At 46.5% G+C, this 17713-nt stretch overlaps 1 long non-coding RNA gene across 1 annotated transcript; it reads right to left on the reverse strand.

Moving 5' to 3' along the window:
• Positions 1 to 579: 579 nt before the first annotated feature.
• Positions 580 to 1482, reverse strand: LOC135375345 (uncharacterized). Its single transcript, XR_010417218.1, has 3 exons — positions 1410 to 1482; positions 837 to 966; positions 580 to 707 (listed from the first exon to the last, which is right to left on the reverse strand). It is a non-coding gene; the product is annotated as an uncharacterized LOC135375345 (long non-coding RNA).
• Positions 1483 to 17713: the final 16231 nt, after the last annotated feature.

Here is a 17713-nt window from a genome sequence, read left to right on the forward strand (position 1 = left end):
ATGACTTTTATCCAGTACCTCGACGTGAACAGTTTGAACCCGTAAGCGATGACTTTCCATCTCCCAACAGGGGGCTTTGAGTGGGTCGATCCTTCGAGGTGGAGCGAGATCGATTTTCTCAACATTCCTCACGATTCGGAAGTGGCTTACGTCTACGTGGTAGACTTGACGTATCCAGAAGAACTGCACGCTCTCACCAGGGATTTTCCCCTCAGGCGAAAATTTTTTGAACTGGTACCAGTTGAACTGTGTTATCGAACAGGGACCAGTTCAACCGGTCCCAGATCAACTGGTACCAGTTGGGACAACTGGTCCCTTTCGATAACACAGTTCACCCAGTCCCAGTTGCAACCAGTTGAGACTGGGACCGGCCAGAAACCAGTTGGGCCAACTGGTACCAGTTGATTGAACTGGTCCCTGTTCGATAACACAGTTCGCCCAGTCCCAGTTGCAACTGGACCAGTTCAACTGGGACTGGGCGAGCTGTGTTATCGAACAGGGGCCAGTTCGATCAACTGGTACCAGTTGGCCCAACTGGTTTCTAACCAGTCGCAGTCTCAACTGGAACTGGTTGCAAACCTCATTGTTGAGCTGGGACCGGTTGAAGTGGCTTCACTTAGAGCGGCCTGTTCGGACAGAGGTTAGCTTGTATGTAACCGGTGCCCCTTTGCAGGATCGCTGTTCCCAGCAACGGCAGATCCAAAGAACTGCAATGCAAAATTGTATTTTATTTGTAGTCAAACATTACACATATTTTAATGTACATGTAGCGTAACTATAATGTAATTAAATTATAGCAGTAGATGAACTACAGAGTTACATGGAATAGATAATACTTCATGGTTGATTGGTCCCTTGCTTGACTGCCTTGTGGACATCTTGAATCATTCAACAAAGTATTTGAGATGTTCTTAATAGCACACGATGGATCGATATTTTCCTTTGAGCCCCAGCAGCTTAAGGTTTCTGGAAAGTTGAAAAGGCAAAAGTGAATATGCATTTAATTACAATATGCAATTGTAGTGTGTGCCTGGACAGTCACTCAATTTGAGCGGTCGTGGCCCCGGAAAGTACGCGAATCTCCCAACATTTTCGTTGTGCAGTAGTTGGACCTTTCAACTAAGAGATTCGCCGGCTTTCGGGGGCAAGGAGTACTACTCTGGCGCCCTACGCTAGTTCGACAGCATCCGTGGTGTGAAGGATCTAAAACACGAGAATGAACGAAAAAAAAGCAAAAACAAAAACATGAATGAAAAAAGTTGCTGGTAGCGTTAACGTAAACCGGATGTTACTCGTAAAACGGCACACACTTGCAGGTGCCACGAACGGAACTAAGAGAAGAGGTTCTAGTGGAAGTAATATTTCTAAATGGTGCACAATGGAAAAGCACTTAAGCATATAGTACTCACGATATAAAGCGGTCTCCACAGTTGTAGTCAAGCTGTAATCCTATAACACCCACCCGCCCGGCCGCTGGCGCTCATTGTACTGTCGCACTCTCGTAACTTGAAGACGAATCCTTTAGATTACAAAACCAACGCCTATGTCACACATCACGCTAAGAACATAACGGGCAAAAACCGCTGTACAAGCACGCTGCTAAGAAAGCGACCGTTGCACATTAAAGGCATCATTCATCGCGGGAGCAGGAACGCACAAAATACAAATATAAGAGTTCCAAAATAACTTTCGTTAACAGGAACTTTACCAAAAATTGAAATATTATAATTTCTACTAATAAAGTTACTTTCTGATCGTTTTTATAACTTCGTTTTGCAATCTTCATATTAACCTGTCCTGGCACTGAAACCGAAACTTCCCCCAAATATGTAAACTGGTCCAGTTCGAACTGGCACCACCTCACTTCCAGTTACCGCCAGCCCAGCTTGAACTGGTACCTGTTCACTTCCCAGTTGCTACCAGTCCAGCTTGAACTGGTACCACAAAGTGCCCAGTTGCCACCAGCCCAACTTGAACTGGTACCAGTTTACTTTCCAGTTGCCACCAGTTTGGTACCAGTTGGTTTCAGTTGACCACCAGTTGGTGCGAACTGGGAATGAGCTGGTACCAGTTGACTTCCCAGCTCAAATTTTCGCCTGGGCCCAGGTGCCCGAACGCAGGTGCGTGGATGAGAACGAACTGTCCCCCTACCAGCAGCACTTGAAAGATGCGTTGGCGCTGAACGCCCCTCCCACAAAGAAACTCTTGCTGACGTGCTACGACAAAGAATGGTACGTCATTCATTATGCATTGCTCGCACTGTACGTGAGGTTGGGTATGAAAATAAAACGTGTTCACAGCATCGTCTCGTTCCGCCAAGACAACTTTCTGCGAACCGTCGTGCAGAGGAACGTCGCGTTGAAGAATGCCGCGTCCAAGAAATTCGAGCGACGTCTGTACAAAACCATGTCGAATAGTACGTTCGGCAAGACAATACAAAATGTGAGACGGATGAAAAGGTACGCTATAGCCTACGACAAAGAAACCGCGCTCAGAAAAGCTAGCTCCGTCGACTGTCAGCATTTTCTCACTCTGAGTGACAAGTGCATCTTATACGAGATGAAACAGCGCCGCATCAAATGCACGCACCCGCTTTACGTGGGCTTTGCCATTCTAGAAATATCCAAAGTCCGAATGTACAGCTTCATCTACGAGTCGCTCTTTTCTCGCTTGACGTGTCCAGTGCAATTGATCTATAGCGATACGGACAGTATATTTTTTCTCTCACGTGTGAAAGCCTGGAAGAGCAGCTGATGAAGATTGAGAGTGAGTTAGATCTGTCTTCCTATCCGCCGGACCACCCGCTTTTCAACGCCGAGCATGCGAACCAGATGGGGTGCTTCAAAGACGAGACGGGAGGCGGTGTTATTCAGGAAGTCGTAGCCATCCGAGCAACAATGTACAGCATTCTCTTGGCTGGGTCACACAAACAGATCGCGACAGCGAAAGGAGTTAAGAAAGATGTGGTGAGGAAGCATTTATTGCACGAAGTGTACCGAGATTCTCTGTTCAATGAAAAGACAGTCTCTGAGAAGCAGTGCACCATCCAGAGTATAAAGCAAACAATGTACACCATTTCGAGATACAAGAGCTTTGTCCCCTACGACGACAAGCGCTATCTCGTGGATGCCGTACATTCCTTCCCTTACGGAAGCTGCGAATACGGTAGGCTGTGATGACGATTTGACGCGTACAGGATTACGATAGTACTCTTTCTTTGCGCAGCATTGGAAAACCCGGAAGAGGGCTCGAGAGCGTCGTCGTCAGGGATCGAGTGATCGTGGAACAAAGAGCAAGTCCTTCGTGCACGCACATATAATCGATAATAATAATAAGTTCTAGTCGAGACATGCTTCTCTCTCTCTCTCCCCCAAGACAGGAGAAGCACGGGTCGTCGGGGCAGTGTGGTAGCGGAATGGGTGTACGAAAAGAATGACCATTCCGTCATCGTGCTGGTACCGTAACCCGCGCAATGACGTCGGCACGATGAAGATTCACCTATTCTGACACGTCTGATCCTCTCGTAATGTTCTGTTCGTGAGATCAGACAAGTTAGGGAGGGTGCAGGCATCTATCGACCAACTCTTTTGTATGTATTCAATAAACACGTTTCAGTTAAAGAAAACACAGAGTCTCGTCAAAGTTATTCCAACTGTTTAATGCGTTGCATGTCAATAACCAAGCGGTATTTCAATAAATCAATGACAAAGTTCGCGATGTAGACTGCTTGTAAATGTCGCTGCTTCCGCAGGGCGTGATCAATATGAGCGATGGCACGCGCGAGAACGTCCACGATGTCTGCAGCGATTTAGCTGAAGTGTGCGTTGGCCAAGCTCACAAATTCGCTCATCAGTCCCAGGTGTCTGTCCAGAACCGTTATGCAGACGTTCTTGTAACGGGCGTAGATCCGACGCACCATCTCCTGCAGCGGCCCCGGCGAGATCTCTCCTATATTGCCAAAGCCTACCACGTCTATCACGTAGCGATAAGCAGTGATGCGGGGTGCAGTGATGCCCCGCTCGTTGCGGGGATTTTCGCTGTTGAAACATTCCTTCTCCACTTCTTTCCAAGAAGCGTGGGTGCGGGAACAATTTTGTAATGAGTGGTAGCTGCACATGTTCACGTATTGATGACGCGAGCGCGGTGCGCGCTGCCTTTATACAGATAAACGCGCGCAAAGAAAGGAGAGCGAAACCGAAACTGAGAAGCCACCCGTTGCCGCTAGGAGCGCTCGCGCGCAGCGGGAGGAGCGGAGAGCCGAAACCGAAACAGCCCGCGGTCGGGCGGCGCAGAGGTCGCTAGGAGCGCGCGCAGGCGTAGATGCCGCGGCGCGGCGCCACAGTCAGTTGCTCGCTGGCTGTAGCGGAGAGCAGATGTGCGCTCGGTTGCTCTGCTGTCCCCGCGTCCGCTCAGTTTCTCCCTGCCTCTCGGATGGAGCAGTCGTACCCGTCACCGCAGGGGAAAAGGTGAGTGATTTGCCGCGTTGTTTTACCGCGTCCTTTTTTTGCATGTTGGCCGTGCCCCCGTGTTTAGCGGTGACCAACGAGTGATTTGACGATGTTTGACCGCGCTGATGTTAAGCCTTTTCTCGCCATACGCGCATGTTTAGACTTGTTTAGCGGTTCCCGCCTTGTGTTAGCTGCATGGTGTTGTGACGCTGTGGTAAGGCCTAACCGATCGCCTCCCTAAGCCTTTTCCCCGTTGTGTACTGTTTTCTCCGTGCTGTTTAGCAGTAGCGGTTAGACCTTTTCTCTCACATGCCTAGACTTGTTTAGCAGTGTTGCCATTTTTACTGCCGCTAGTATCTTGTTGTTCTCTGTCTTTCTCGCATAGAGCTATGATGGTGGTGCCATCTGGTGTGATGCCTTGCAACTAAGTGGCCACCTGTCGTCGATCTCTGCAACTGCCCGACGCCAACAAGCGCTGGTCACCCCAGAGCGGTTCCTTCGCCACGGCATCGTTGATTTTCGAATAAATTATTTCTCTCCACTCTATTTCTATCTGGTTGTTTTATTTTCTACCTATTTTTTTATGTTTTATCAGCTCTAGTAGCCGGCAACTCACATAGTGGTCTCGACACGTCTTAGATGCACCCCAATTAGTGTAATGACTCCCTGAATGACCCGAATTACTGTGGAGGGTCCCAAATTGCTCTAATTGCTAATTAATGGCGTCGAGATGACTGTGTGACTTGCAGGCTACTTGAGCTGATCTAATACTACTGTCTGGAATCAAAACCCTTACCGCACTTGTTGATGTAACGGTCCGGAGGTCTGACACGTACATTCTTGAGTAATCGCTTGTATTTACCATGTCTCAAAACGCTCCTCCTTCCAAAAACTCCTCATTGCAAGCCTTACAGGGCATTTTACAGATTGTTCGATTGACTGTTTAAAACCAGCAACACTTCGACATGCAACCGTATTGCCAGCAAAAGCCACCAAGTACCCATGTAAGTTCTCTGGGACAGAGGTCGTCTTCGTAGTTATACCAGTGGTACTCAGCTGCTCGATTGTTATTCGTACTTCATTTAGCACTGTTTTCTTTGACTGTATACCTTTTAGGTCTTTGCTGCAGCCCACGGCTAGGAGGAAAATACTGTCAAGTCTTGACCGATATCGAGGAGCACCAATTGTGGTGGATTGTGGTCCAAAGGTACGCTTCCTCGTTATTTTTTTTTAATACGTTCTATAACCGGTCACATTTTTTCAGAGCAAAACCATTGGACGGACCGATTGATTCGCCCGTTTCTCGGCTGTCGGACGGTACCGTTAGACATAAGTTGCGAAGGACTTCGACTATTGAAGGAAGATGGACAAGATGGACCATTAGTGTCACTCTGTGACTGAAGAAGATTGTACGTGTGTGTTTGAGAAAAAAAACGCGCGTTTCTCACGCTCCTTTCATTGCAGATTACGAATAGCTACTGACGGGTGATCCACCCCTGGTTCTAACCTTCAAGCCTCCTCCAAAGACCTTCTTTTTGCGGATCGGCGATCAGCTGACCACCTGTCGTTGCGGTGGACTCTGGTCGAGAAACCCCAGCCACTGGTTAGACTCGAGCCTTCGTCTGTATTTGGGCTGCCTTCCCGGCTACGAAACCAAAGCTCGTGCCTAATTCATGTGTAACCTCTCACGATCAATAAAAAAGGCTATCTACTCTCATTCGTCTCAGTCATGACGCCCGAGCAGAGGTTTGCAACCTTTGCGCAAACGCGAATGTATCGGGAGTTGCTGCGATCACGCGATTATATTCATGGCGATAGCTGCGAGGGAGACTTTCGCTCGATTCTCAAGACGATACCCTTACGTCTGTTCACCGTCAGTGGGAAGATTGCAAAGAAAATGAAGCGTTTCGTAGATTACAAGCTCGAGCTGTTTCGGACCGCGAGACGAGACGTCGTAATCGTTCTTTAAATGTTTGTCGTCCTCGACATACAGTCCAGCCGCGTGCACTGTTTCTTGAGCCATGGCCGTGGAATGAATCACGACGTCCAAAATACTCCTGTAGGTGTACAACTCGTTGGAACTGACGAGCTTGTTGTTCGCATAAACGGTGACCGTCTTAAACATGCCGCTCAACAGATGGTTTACTGGGAAAACGACATCTTTCTCGTCCATTTCTTCCCCGTCGTCGCGAACAATGCGCGCGGTCAAAGACACAAAGCTACCGTAGAGATCCAAGTGTGCCCTTTGTAAATTTTGAATACAAAACTCGATCACGGAATTATTTACTCCGTTGACCGGATAAAAAAGATGGTACGAAGTATCTTCCACGCCATATTGAATGGAAGGGGGTTCGAATATCATCACATCACTCGTCAGGCAGATCGGCGTCTGTATTTTTCCTTTCGTTGACGTCATGATGGACGGAGCGCGCGCAGCGGATGTGTGACCTTCACGGCGTACCAAAGATATCTGCAGGTGCGTCGTGTGTCGGCGCCTTTTGTTGTCTTTTGCGGCGTTTCTTCCCATTGTTGTTTCCAGAGCCCTCCATGGAATCCAGCACGTTTCTCCCTGATGCTATGGCCGTCTTTTTTACTGCGCGCGATATTCCTTCGCCATCTGCCAAATTCCGCGCCAAGCGCTTCAACGTTCTCATGGTTTTCTCAACGGTTGGTCTCAACGGTTTTATTTGCTGCCAGATGGGAACGATAAACTACACGCATAAATGTCTGCTGTCTTAATCAAACGCGGATAATTATTTATTGCGTCAACAACAAAACTGTTATGATGTATGGCACAAAAATTCATTTAGCTGAGCAAAACAAGGTCTTGCGCTTGTACAACTCAGAAAACTACAGGGTGCCTTTTCTATCCTCAAGAGCAAGAATGTGTAGAGCAGGCACAAGGTTGAATCTTTGGTTGATTCTTGGTTGGTTGATCCCTCGCTGATTTGTTTTTAAATTTTTAATAAAAAGTTATGAGAGCAGCTTAAATGGCGCTTTTGCAGTTGGGTTATACGGACAGGCGGGCATTCTTTCGAAGAGAGTATGTAAATACAAGCTGACTAGTTACCTAAAATCCATTTAATTAACTCTTTAATTGCGGAATTTTGGGTGGTGGTGGTGGTGGTGGTGGTGGTGGTGATAGGGCTTGCAGAAAAGGAGCCAATCCTCGTTGGAAGTCATTCTATGTTTTAAAAAAATCCTGAAACGCGCGCGTGCCATCAAATATTCACCGCCGAATTGGGATTCTTCCTCTACCACGGTAACCGCCAGGATGATAGCCGAAGTTACCCCATCGCTTCGACCGACACGCTCTTGAGTCGGCACGAAGAGCGTGTCGCGACGAGACATCAGTGTTCCACGGTGTAAACGACACCTATGGAGGTCGCACTACAAGTCAGAAAGTGCATAGGCAAACAAAAAAGAATCTGAAGCTCTATGGCTGCACCTGGATAATATATGTTTATAACTTTATCGTGCCGTCCCTGCTGGGACGGACGTTTCGGGGCCGTCTTTGGAGCGCAGGGAGATCACGATCTTGAGTCGACACGAACAGTGTGTTTAGAGCGGGGTGCGGGTGCCCAGTTTTCAGTGCTCCACGGTGTCAACGACACCTGTTGAGACCGCAGTGCAAGAAAGAAATTATATGTAGAAAGGCAAATAGCCCAAACTCTGTGACTGTGGAAGTCTCCGTTGAACTTTGGCAACTCCAGATTAAGCAACTTAATCCCGCTCCTTGCTGGGCTTGTTCCAGCAGACAGCTCAGCTGTCACTGATTCCGGTTGTGATGTAGCTGTACAATACGCTGACAGAGGAAACTGACTCTCGTTCCGGTGCCATCGAGCTATAAATGGAAGTCTTTCGGCCTGGCAGGGGCTCTTTGCTTTTGGCTGTATCCTAATGTGAGTAGATAGTACTGTTTGCATGTATAGCTACTTTGCCGTCGTGCTGTACGGGCTGCTGGGACACGATAGCTCGGACGAGGCACCCACGATAGGAGCTTCCCATGTCGTAGAGCCGTAGCGCGCACCACGCGCTGCCCGTGCTGAACAGCAACTGTGCAGGAGTCATTGCGATATCTAGCATCTCGTGTGGCACCAGCGTGCAGCACTCAGAATGGTGTGGTTCTAAAGTCGCGCGAATCATGGTCCGCTACTAAAAAGTTCTCTTAATCGTTCGTGGTCTACAGCGTGTTCAAGGTGTGTGTCATTGTCAGAGATTTCATCAGGTACACATCCTAAAATTGTGATACCAGCTGTGGGGATACCACGTTGTACCTAACTTCCTGCATTAGGTTACTTTTTCCCACGAAAATGTAGTATTTGATTTATGTATTTATATATAACAGAGTGCCTTGACAGAACACAAGCCTGCACACAAAGTGGGTACAGTGGCTGGAAAGTGTTCAAGGGCAGCCGTATACGTATCCCGCACACCACCGTGTATGATCGCTGCACTTTGAGCCAGGCTGCTTTTACATTGGGGACACTCAAAGACAAAGACTAAAACCTCATGGATGCCCTACAATTCCTGCCCAAGATGCACAGGTAACAAAAACGTACAGTTTTAAAAGAGACTGACGATGTTTGCAAAATGGAGAACCCAGAACAGCAGGAGCAGTGGGACCAAGCTATTGTCACGCTGTCGCCACCTCACACGAAAACAACTCTTACATCGCAAGCAGCTGGCTTTGAATCTCCTCAAGTAGTCCCAGAAGGGCACACAGAGGTAAGTTTTCCACCCACACATATAAGAAAAGAAAAAGCGGTACCATAACCACCAGTTGCCTCATGGCTAGAGCATGAATGCGTTGCAGCCCAGGAACTAATACAGGTTTTTACTTTTCACTGCCATAGGACGTAGAAGTGGAAGAGCGCAAAAGTACTCCCAGAACGTCTGCACAGCTTATGACAAGCTCCACACCAGAGACTATGGGAGATATGATAGTAGTGTTGGTATTTTCAACTCGACCAGCACATTGATATAAAAAAACAATCTTAAATGTCAATCTGCAATTCTGTTTTCCTCTTATCTTTCTTGTCTTCTCATAGACAAAAAATGAAATGGTGGCAATTTGAAGGATAAATAAGCAAAAATATGCATTATATATTGCACGGTGAATACAGCTCGAGGACATGGCAACCCCATCAGGGTCGGGAACTACGCCAAGTGGTCAAACACCTGGTACACCCTCGACCCCCTCAACCAAGATGAGACGTCTTGTCTTGTAAGTGTAAAGTGACCTTGTAGTGTAAGTGTCTGTAAGTGTAAACTACACAAACATGCGTGTCTCAAGGCCCGAAGTGACATGCTGTTCATTGGTACATGGCTACATGAGCGCAACCACACCGGTGAAGCAAAGTCAGAAAAAGACACCAGGCAGTGTGCGCAGGAAAATTCTACAAGATCATTGATACAGCTCGAAAGCAACACCCGGTTCAAAATTAAAGACAGTCTACCAGCACCTGGGTAAAGTAAGACTTTATGCCAAATGAAAGAGAGAGAAGAAAATTCAAACTCTGAACCCGCTGATCGAGGGCATGAAGGAAAAGAAAGTAATATCTCAAGAGGGCCGAAATACAGCTACAGTCATTTGGTGAGCTGCCAGACGAAATTCTAAAGGAGTGGAACAAAAACTACAAGAGGGTGCCATCTGGACGGCGTTACAGTGAGAATTTCAGGAAAGTTGCCACAACGATTCACTATTATTCCCCACGTGCGTACAAGTACCTGTCAACAAAGTTCCCAATGCTGACACCAGCTAGCATAAGAAACTGGCTGCAGGTTGTTGATGCGTGGCCAGGATTCACCATGGAGTCATTGCAACACCTGAAGGAAAAGTACAGCGGTGCCGCAGAGGACGAACGGCTCTGTTCAATAATGCTGGACGGCATGAGTATTAGGAAGAAATGCGAACTTGATCAAACGTCACGCCGACTGATTAGGTATGTAAACTTTGGCCAGTCCCAAACACCCGAAGACTCCGGTGACGTCCCTTTCGCAACGGATTCCTTGGTATTCATGGCTGTTGCTCTCGTAGCCCGCTGGAAACTGCCCATAGGATATTTTCTGAACAATGGTTGCTCCGGAGAAGTCCTTCGAGGGATCGTCAGAGATGCTGTTAAGTCCTGGAAGAATGCGAGATGCATGTAGTGGCAGTTGTGTGCGATGGCTTGTCGTCCACTGTAGCAATGGCAAGATTTCAAACATCCTTTCCTCGCCCAGTGAGACCAGCAGAGCCAATCTTCCTCATCTTCGATGCTGCGCATGCACTGAAGCAGCTCAGGAGCCTTCTCAGCGACAAGGGCACATTTTACAGCTCTGAATAAGGAGTAAGTTCTCATGCCATTATCTAGAATTTAGTTATTCTTATGCTCAAAATGTTGTAGGTAGTGGAGTGGGACTTCATCGTCAGAATGCACACGCTACAAGCTGAAGAAGGGCTTCGCGCAGCTAACCGGCTCGCTCGAGCTCATATTGAGTACAAACGCCAAATAATGAAGGTGCGCCTGGCTGCACAAACATTCAGTGTATCTGTGAGCCTTGCACTCCAATTTGCACGAACCCTGGGCCGTCCACAATTCCAGGGCAGTGAGGGAACAGAAAGGTTCCTTACAGATGTCAATGAGTAAGAGCAGTGAATGCTCTTGCTGTGCCATACCTGATGATATTCAGTTTTTCCTTGTAGTGCTTTTGACCAGCTAAATTAGCATGCACCTCATGCTAAAGAGTTCAAGGCTCCACTCCAACCAGCAACATTTAGTGGCCACGAAGACAGGATGTTGTCCATCTCTAAGGAATTAATGACACTGAGGCTGCCATCGGGGAGACTGGTGTTTGAGGATGGCCGTAGGATGTGAACAATCAGCCTCGCCTTCTCCCTGAAAAGTGTTGCTCAACTAGCTAGCTACCTTTTCTCACAGAGGATGTGTAGGTAAGATTCTATTAACCCACAATTCCCAAGCTGTACCACACTTGTGATGGTTTATTGTTTTTAGTTTAATAGCGCTAAAATAAGCAGCCTGAAAGTGAATGGCATTCAGGCTCTTGCAATCTGTGTCGTTTGTGTGCAAAAGGTTTAATATCTGATGCCATGTCTGTATTGGCATAGTATGCTGCAACTCATGGTGTGCGTAAGCTCCTTCGAGGGAGAACTAACTGCAAAAATATTTTTCTACCCTGCAGGCACATCTACACCTACAGACTAAGCCAAGACCACCTAGAGACTTTCTTTGGTTGTATTCGTCAGGGGGGGTCCGAGTCTGGCATGTGATGACGTCAGGCGGCCGATCACTTCATTTGCTGCCGGAAGCGTCCACTCCCCGCCATAATCGTCTGCTAGCTCCGGAATAGTGGCGACTTACCGACTGAGTCGCCTGTTGCTATTTATTTGCGTTTGACATTCACTTGCGTTCTTACATGATTTGTCTCGTACGTTTTGCATAAAACAAGACTGCGGGCAGTGTAAAAGGTATGGCTAGGCCTCTGTGTTGCCGTGACGGCCCGGGTTGAGGTGGATCGTACGCGGTTGTCGTTTCTGTTCCGATTATGCTGAGGTGTCGTTAATTTGTGAACAGTATTGTGCCTGTGTGTGCAGCATATATATGATACGACTAAATACATTCCTGTCAGTTTGAGATTTATTCCATGTGCCATTGTTGTATGCTGCGTATGACCATTCAAAAAAGAAAATGCTATTTGGCCATGTGTTTTGGAGTTTCCCACAGATCGCTAGCAGATGAACTCTACTGACTTTATTTTGGTATCCATGTTGTTGTGCCTGTGGAGACGTTGCGCTCCTGGTATCAGTGAGATATGGTAAGCGCAATGTTACACAGCTATGCATTCATCGGTCCGCTCTTTCGCCTCAGAGATGCCAGTGTCCATGCGGTTCAGAGCCCATAGTGTTGACCACAACACAGATAAGTCATGATGGTCGATGACCTCTTCAAGTGAAAACATTGGTCACTGGTCCGCGTCTTCATGACTATGCATTTGTAACCAAGAAGAAGCACTATATTTCAATCCGAATGTTCGTTCACACTTAGCAGCATCACTTACCAGCCTCCGGTACATTCGTGTGGCGAAATCGAAATTGGCGGAACTTAGGCTCCAACTCCATAAAACGTTTCATCAAGAAGAGCAGACGCGTCTCCTAAAGAGTGTTCAGTTCATCACCTGTCCTTTCCACGACGTCCGATTAACAACAACGCTTCCTACTCGGTTGGCTTGCCGGCGCCGCGACGCCGGAGAAATCGCAAAAAAGGAAGAAAAAGACGGGGCGGGCATATGACGTCAGCGGCTGGCAGCCGAGTGAGGGGGCATTTCTGCCGCGAGATTAAAAGTTCCCTCGCGCTCCAGGATTCCGCGCTACGCTCAAACTTTTTGTGCGAATATGTATCACAGGGCTCAGAATCGTAATTTCTACTTCTCCCGTCATATTTTATTCCGATCATTTCCATGCTCCTTTAAGGACACGTCTTGATCTTCTGCAGCCGTCGATTGAAAGTCGCGTAAGACATACCCAGTTTACTCAAACCTCACGACGCACGTCAACCATGCGACTTTTCAAGCAAGGAGATCATATTAGCTCGAAACTACCGAAGTGTAAGAAAGTGGATGGCTGGGATAATTACTATAGTAACACTGGTCCAGTGTCTTACAGGGTACGAGTTTCGCCGACCGAAGACAGCGTGTGTGTATGGCGTCGTCACCATGACCAACTTAGGCCTCGGGCAAGCAGGTCCGCCGAATTTGAAGGGACAACGAGCGAGGAAGAACGCTCCTGGTTTACTGCACCACCAGACTACTCTGACGTGCCAGACACTGCTATCGGCTCAAGTCCACTTCAATCGTCTGATCCTGCGACAGGACCCGTCGTCGGAGCAGAGGACCCACTCAGACCAGGCTCGGAGGGAATTCGAGATCCGGAACTTCAGCGTGATGTCCAAGAGCGACGATATCCAGTCAGAGTCAGATATCCGCCTGAGCACTATCAAGCTCATTAGTTTTGCATATAAGTGTGAGGGAAGTGTCATGCATGTTTACGTGCATCGTTATCTTTGTTATCAATCGGCACGATTTAGGCCGCCGGTTCCCTCTCCCTCAGATGTATTTAAAGTGTACCTGGTGTATAACACGCCCTCTTTTTGTCTGTAGTCCTCCATGGTAGGGAGTAGGACGTTCAGGCAACAATAAAGATGGTTGCTGTGCTAACCTTGTGTCGTCGTTGGGACGTCAACATAACAATAATATATGTTACAGTGAGATGAAAGACGACGACAATCAAAGCAGTGTTGCCCTGTTGATCAGTTCTAACAGAGCCCAAACAAACAGTCCAGTGTTTTCCCTCACACACAGAGGCAAGAAGGATGATCCTACTCTCTTTCAATGAAGAAATACTGACTTGTTGCAAGGAGGAGGACTTGTTGAGGATCGCCATCACAGGGGCAGGCACGGGAATTCAGAAGATCATTCTGTGCGTGAAAATAATTGGCACACTCACTGATGTTTGGATGATCGTGTGCCTTGCCTCAGCAACTGAGTTCCAACGTATGCTTATTTGCATTTATTTAGCATTTGTTACATGAGAGGCAAAAGTCCTGAAGATACTGCATATCAATACTGTACATCTACTCAGTGTTAGCCAGTTAGGTCACAGAACTTGGTTGGTTCATTTTATCAAGCTTTGTTTCACACCTCAAGGAAATGTGGATCTTTAGTAACCTCAGTGAGCGAAAAATGAACTTCAGGTCCAGTTTTGGATATTTTTACTGGTCTTTTTGATCGTTAACAATACATCGTTCCCAAACACAACATAAATTCCAGTTGGACAATATATCAGTGAGCCTGTTGGCTTGCACTTCATGGGAGCGGCCCTCTGTTGGCTAGCAAGAAGATATTGAACAAGAAACGGGTGACTGGCTGTTCCATGCACCTCTCAGTCTGTGAGCCTGCTTCTGTTTGCTGCTAGGGTGTTGCTCCAATGAAGAAATGCGACACCCTGGTGTTTCTTAAACTTTTGTCCCAAGCTGTACAAATATTGATGCAGGTTTGCAACCAGAATGTAAGAGCCTGCCAAGCAGCACGAAGTACATCCAGCCAGAGTATTTCTGTTGTATTCATGTTTAAAGACCTTCACTCCTACATCATTTACTCATGAATGTAGCATTGTCATATGACAACACATGACAGTCCATTAATGCTTTGAACATGCATCGAGCTTTATGCCTCTGGTTGGGCGTGAAACAATGAATCATTGAGTGATCATACCATTTTCCAAATTGCAAAACATCAAAAAACAGTTTATTAACATGGCTCATGTCTTGTGCCATCTCCAACTGATACGAGAGTATTACCAGGCTTGTATCCATGAATCGGTCTTAACAATAACCCCGTTTTCACGATATCCTAAAAATCCCTTAACCTCGCTAACAATGTTCTTAGGCTGGGGCCACATGATATGATGCGTATGGTCTCTGGGCATTGTGCTACATGAAAATATCGGGTGGCAACATCATATTCACTTTGTTAAAAGGAGAACTACGTCTGGTGTCTTCACACTTGCTAAGCTCAGATGATGTTAACATTATGTGTGCTGTCGTTTATCCCGAATCACAAGCATGGACGGATGTTGGAAAAATGGGGGAGGGGGGTCACGATTGTAGTTGCGTCATTGCAGCTTAACATATCACTACCGACATGTGTCTAACGCTAAAATCACAAGGGCACCCCCTGTAGGGGGTGCACTGGTGGAAAAGTTTGGGGGGTGTCATTGAACATTTGGAGGGTGCAGGGGGTGGTCTGGATAAATCACGGTGTGCCGCCCTTATCCACTCACATGTCACTATGGCCTCACATAGACCTTCAACCCTTCTCCTGACCCAGAAGCAGGCACTGCAGATTATTCTTTTTTTAGATCTTGATGAGTCTGTCTCATTTGCTTTTCCCCTTTACCGCATCCTCAATGTACACCAGCTTGTGAAGTATAAAGTAGCTCCGGTTATGTACCAGTTATTTTACACACCCTCTAGTCAACTTCAGTTAGCCACGCACAATTATACCACACCCTTCTCCCAGGCATGATCACAATTAATTCTGGCTTCCTACTTACCACACTAATTTCCGTGCAGTCTTTCTTTCGTCCTTGGGTAGTTAAATTTGGAACGACATCCCTCTATGCCAGTGTTTCTCAAACTTTCCCAGTATGTGACCCCCTTTGAGAACCACCAAACCACCATGACCCCCTACCTTTACCCCGCCTTCCGAAAATCAACCAGAGAGAGAGCTACGAAAAGTGCTTATTCATGTTTTTTAACACGGATTGATTAAATTTTAAGGACGTATTTGCTTTCTTGGTACGTACAAGCAAATCAATATGTTGCTCTGTGTGACTCAAGCCATATCAAGCTATGCAAGCAAGGCATGCCGCATGTCTACTCGGACCCTCCATGACTCCCAGAAGAAGGCACATAACCACTCAAGACACATTTGGGGGCTCATGAACCGCAACTTGACAAACACAGCTCTACGCGTTTGTTCCAACAATAATCTTGCATCCTTCAAAAATGTGAACAAACAGGGTAACATGCAATTACTTTGATTATTTGCATGTCTATGCTGTGCAATATATTTGCTATTTGTTTCTTATACTAGACATGTGTTCTTGGTATTTCTGTTCCCCTCAAACTGTGTAGACATGTGCATTGACTGTGTCTTGGACTGTTCAACAGGGCTTGCCCCTCAGTCCTCTTATCAGTAATCAGTGTACACTGTCATGGAATAACAATAAAAACCTCAAAGCAAGAAAAAATCATCTGAAACAGACCTGTCTGACTGATTCTTTCAACAATCTCCTCACAAATGCTTTATGAATGATACTTCATGTAACCTCTCCTCTGCTTGCGTGGCACAGGATATATGCACCTTGAAGATAATGATGTGCACAGAAACGAGCTGTAACAGGACGAGGAAGTTTAGATCGTGTGGTGAACGTATGAGTCTGTTATTGCCTTGAATGGGCAATCATTGCACAGAGGTAAAACTTATTTATGTTGACTACTGCCTTCAAAGTTGAACTAGACGTTTTTTCATGCCCTGCACTTGTCTTTGTATCCCGGAGGTCACCCAAATGACTTTCTTAAGCCCGTTTGCAAGAGCAGCCTTTTGGGAACAAATAGGCCACAAAATCTCAAATTGGAACTCTGACCTTACCGAGCAGTGTTTGTTTGCTGTTGGGGTTCTACAATGTACAGCTTGGGACAAAAGTTTAAGGAACACCATAGTGTCATACTTCTCCATTGGAGAGACATCCTAGCATCAAACAAGAGCAGGCACATATACTGAGCGATAGATAGTCACAAGTTTCTTATTCGATCTTCTGCTGGTAGTTGGCAGGGGACTGCTCCGATGAAGAAAAGCACCAGTTCCGTGAACTTTTGTCTCAGGCTGTACACGTGGTGGAGTTGTAGTCATAAAAATTCTGAACTGCATGCCACTTCTTGAAGAATCCTTGGAAATTTTAAAATGTTATGCCTTAATTGGTCGGCTGTGATCATGACCGAGGTGGTGGGCGGCCTCCTCCTTTAATGTTCTTGTGTCTCTGTAAGAGCACCCGATCAGTTACCAATATAATAACATTTTAAACACCCACCTTTCAATATTGTTGCTCCTGTGTCCTGTGCCTTTTGTAAAATGGCTCTTGGCTGCCTTCTGCATTTCTTCTCTCCATTCATGAGCATCTGAAATCAGTAAAAATAAATTATCAGTATTAACACAATTCTCATGTGTTTTATTTTGTTGTTCCCAGTTCAGAATACAGCATGGGAATTCTGAGTAAAAATACAAGTACAAAATAATTGGAATAATTAAGCACAACTAAAGATTACCGATAACTGTCGGAACTACGATATTTGTTACATATTTACCGACTTATGTGTTGATATAGAACAGGTGATACAATTAGATAGTTCGAACAGGCCACCCGAATTAGTCGAAGACGATGGGAACTGACGTTCTGAGTCTGGAACAGTGTGACTTCCTTCTTTCAGAATTAGTCGAACTCGACAGTATGGGTGTACATTACGCACCAGACTGCCGTTTTGTGCAACAGCATCATTTGCTGCAACACCTCCAAAATAAGTGCACTGAGCGGGAATGGCGCATGTGTGTAATTTAGTGTAACAGAGCATGGGACGTACCTACCAGCGTCAGAATTGCACTCGTGCTTCTTAATTCACTCGGAAGTTGTGTACTCCTGGTGCTGC

The sequence above is a fragment of the Ornithodoros turicata genome, unplaced genomic scaffold, assembly GCF_037126465.1.
Source record: "Ornithodoros turicata isolate Travis unplaced genomic scaffold, ASM3712646v1 ctg00000857.1, whole genome shotgun sequence".
Lineage (NCBI taxonomy): Eukaryota > Metazoa > Arthropoda > Arachnida > Ixodida > Argasidae > Ornithodoros > Ornithodoros turicata.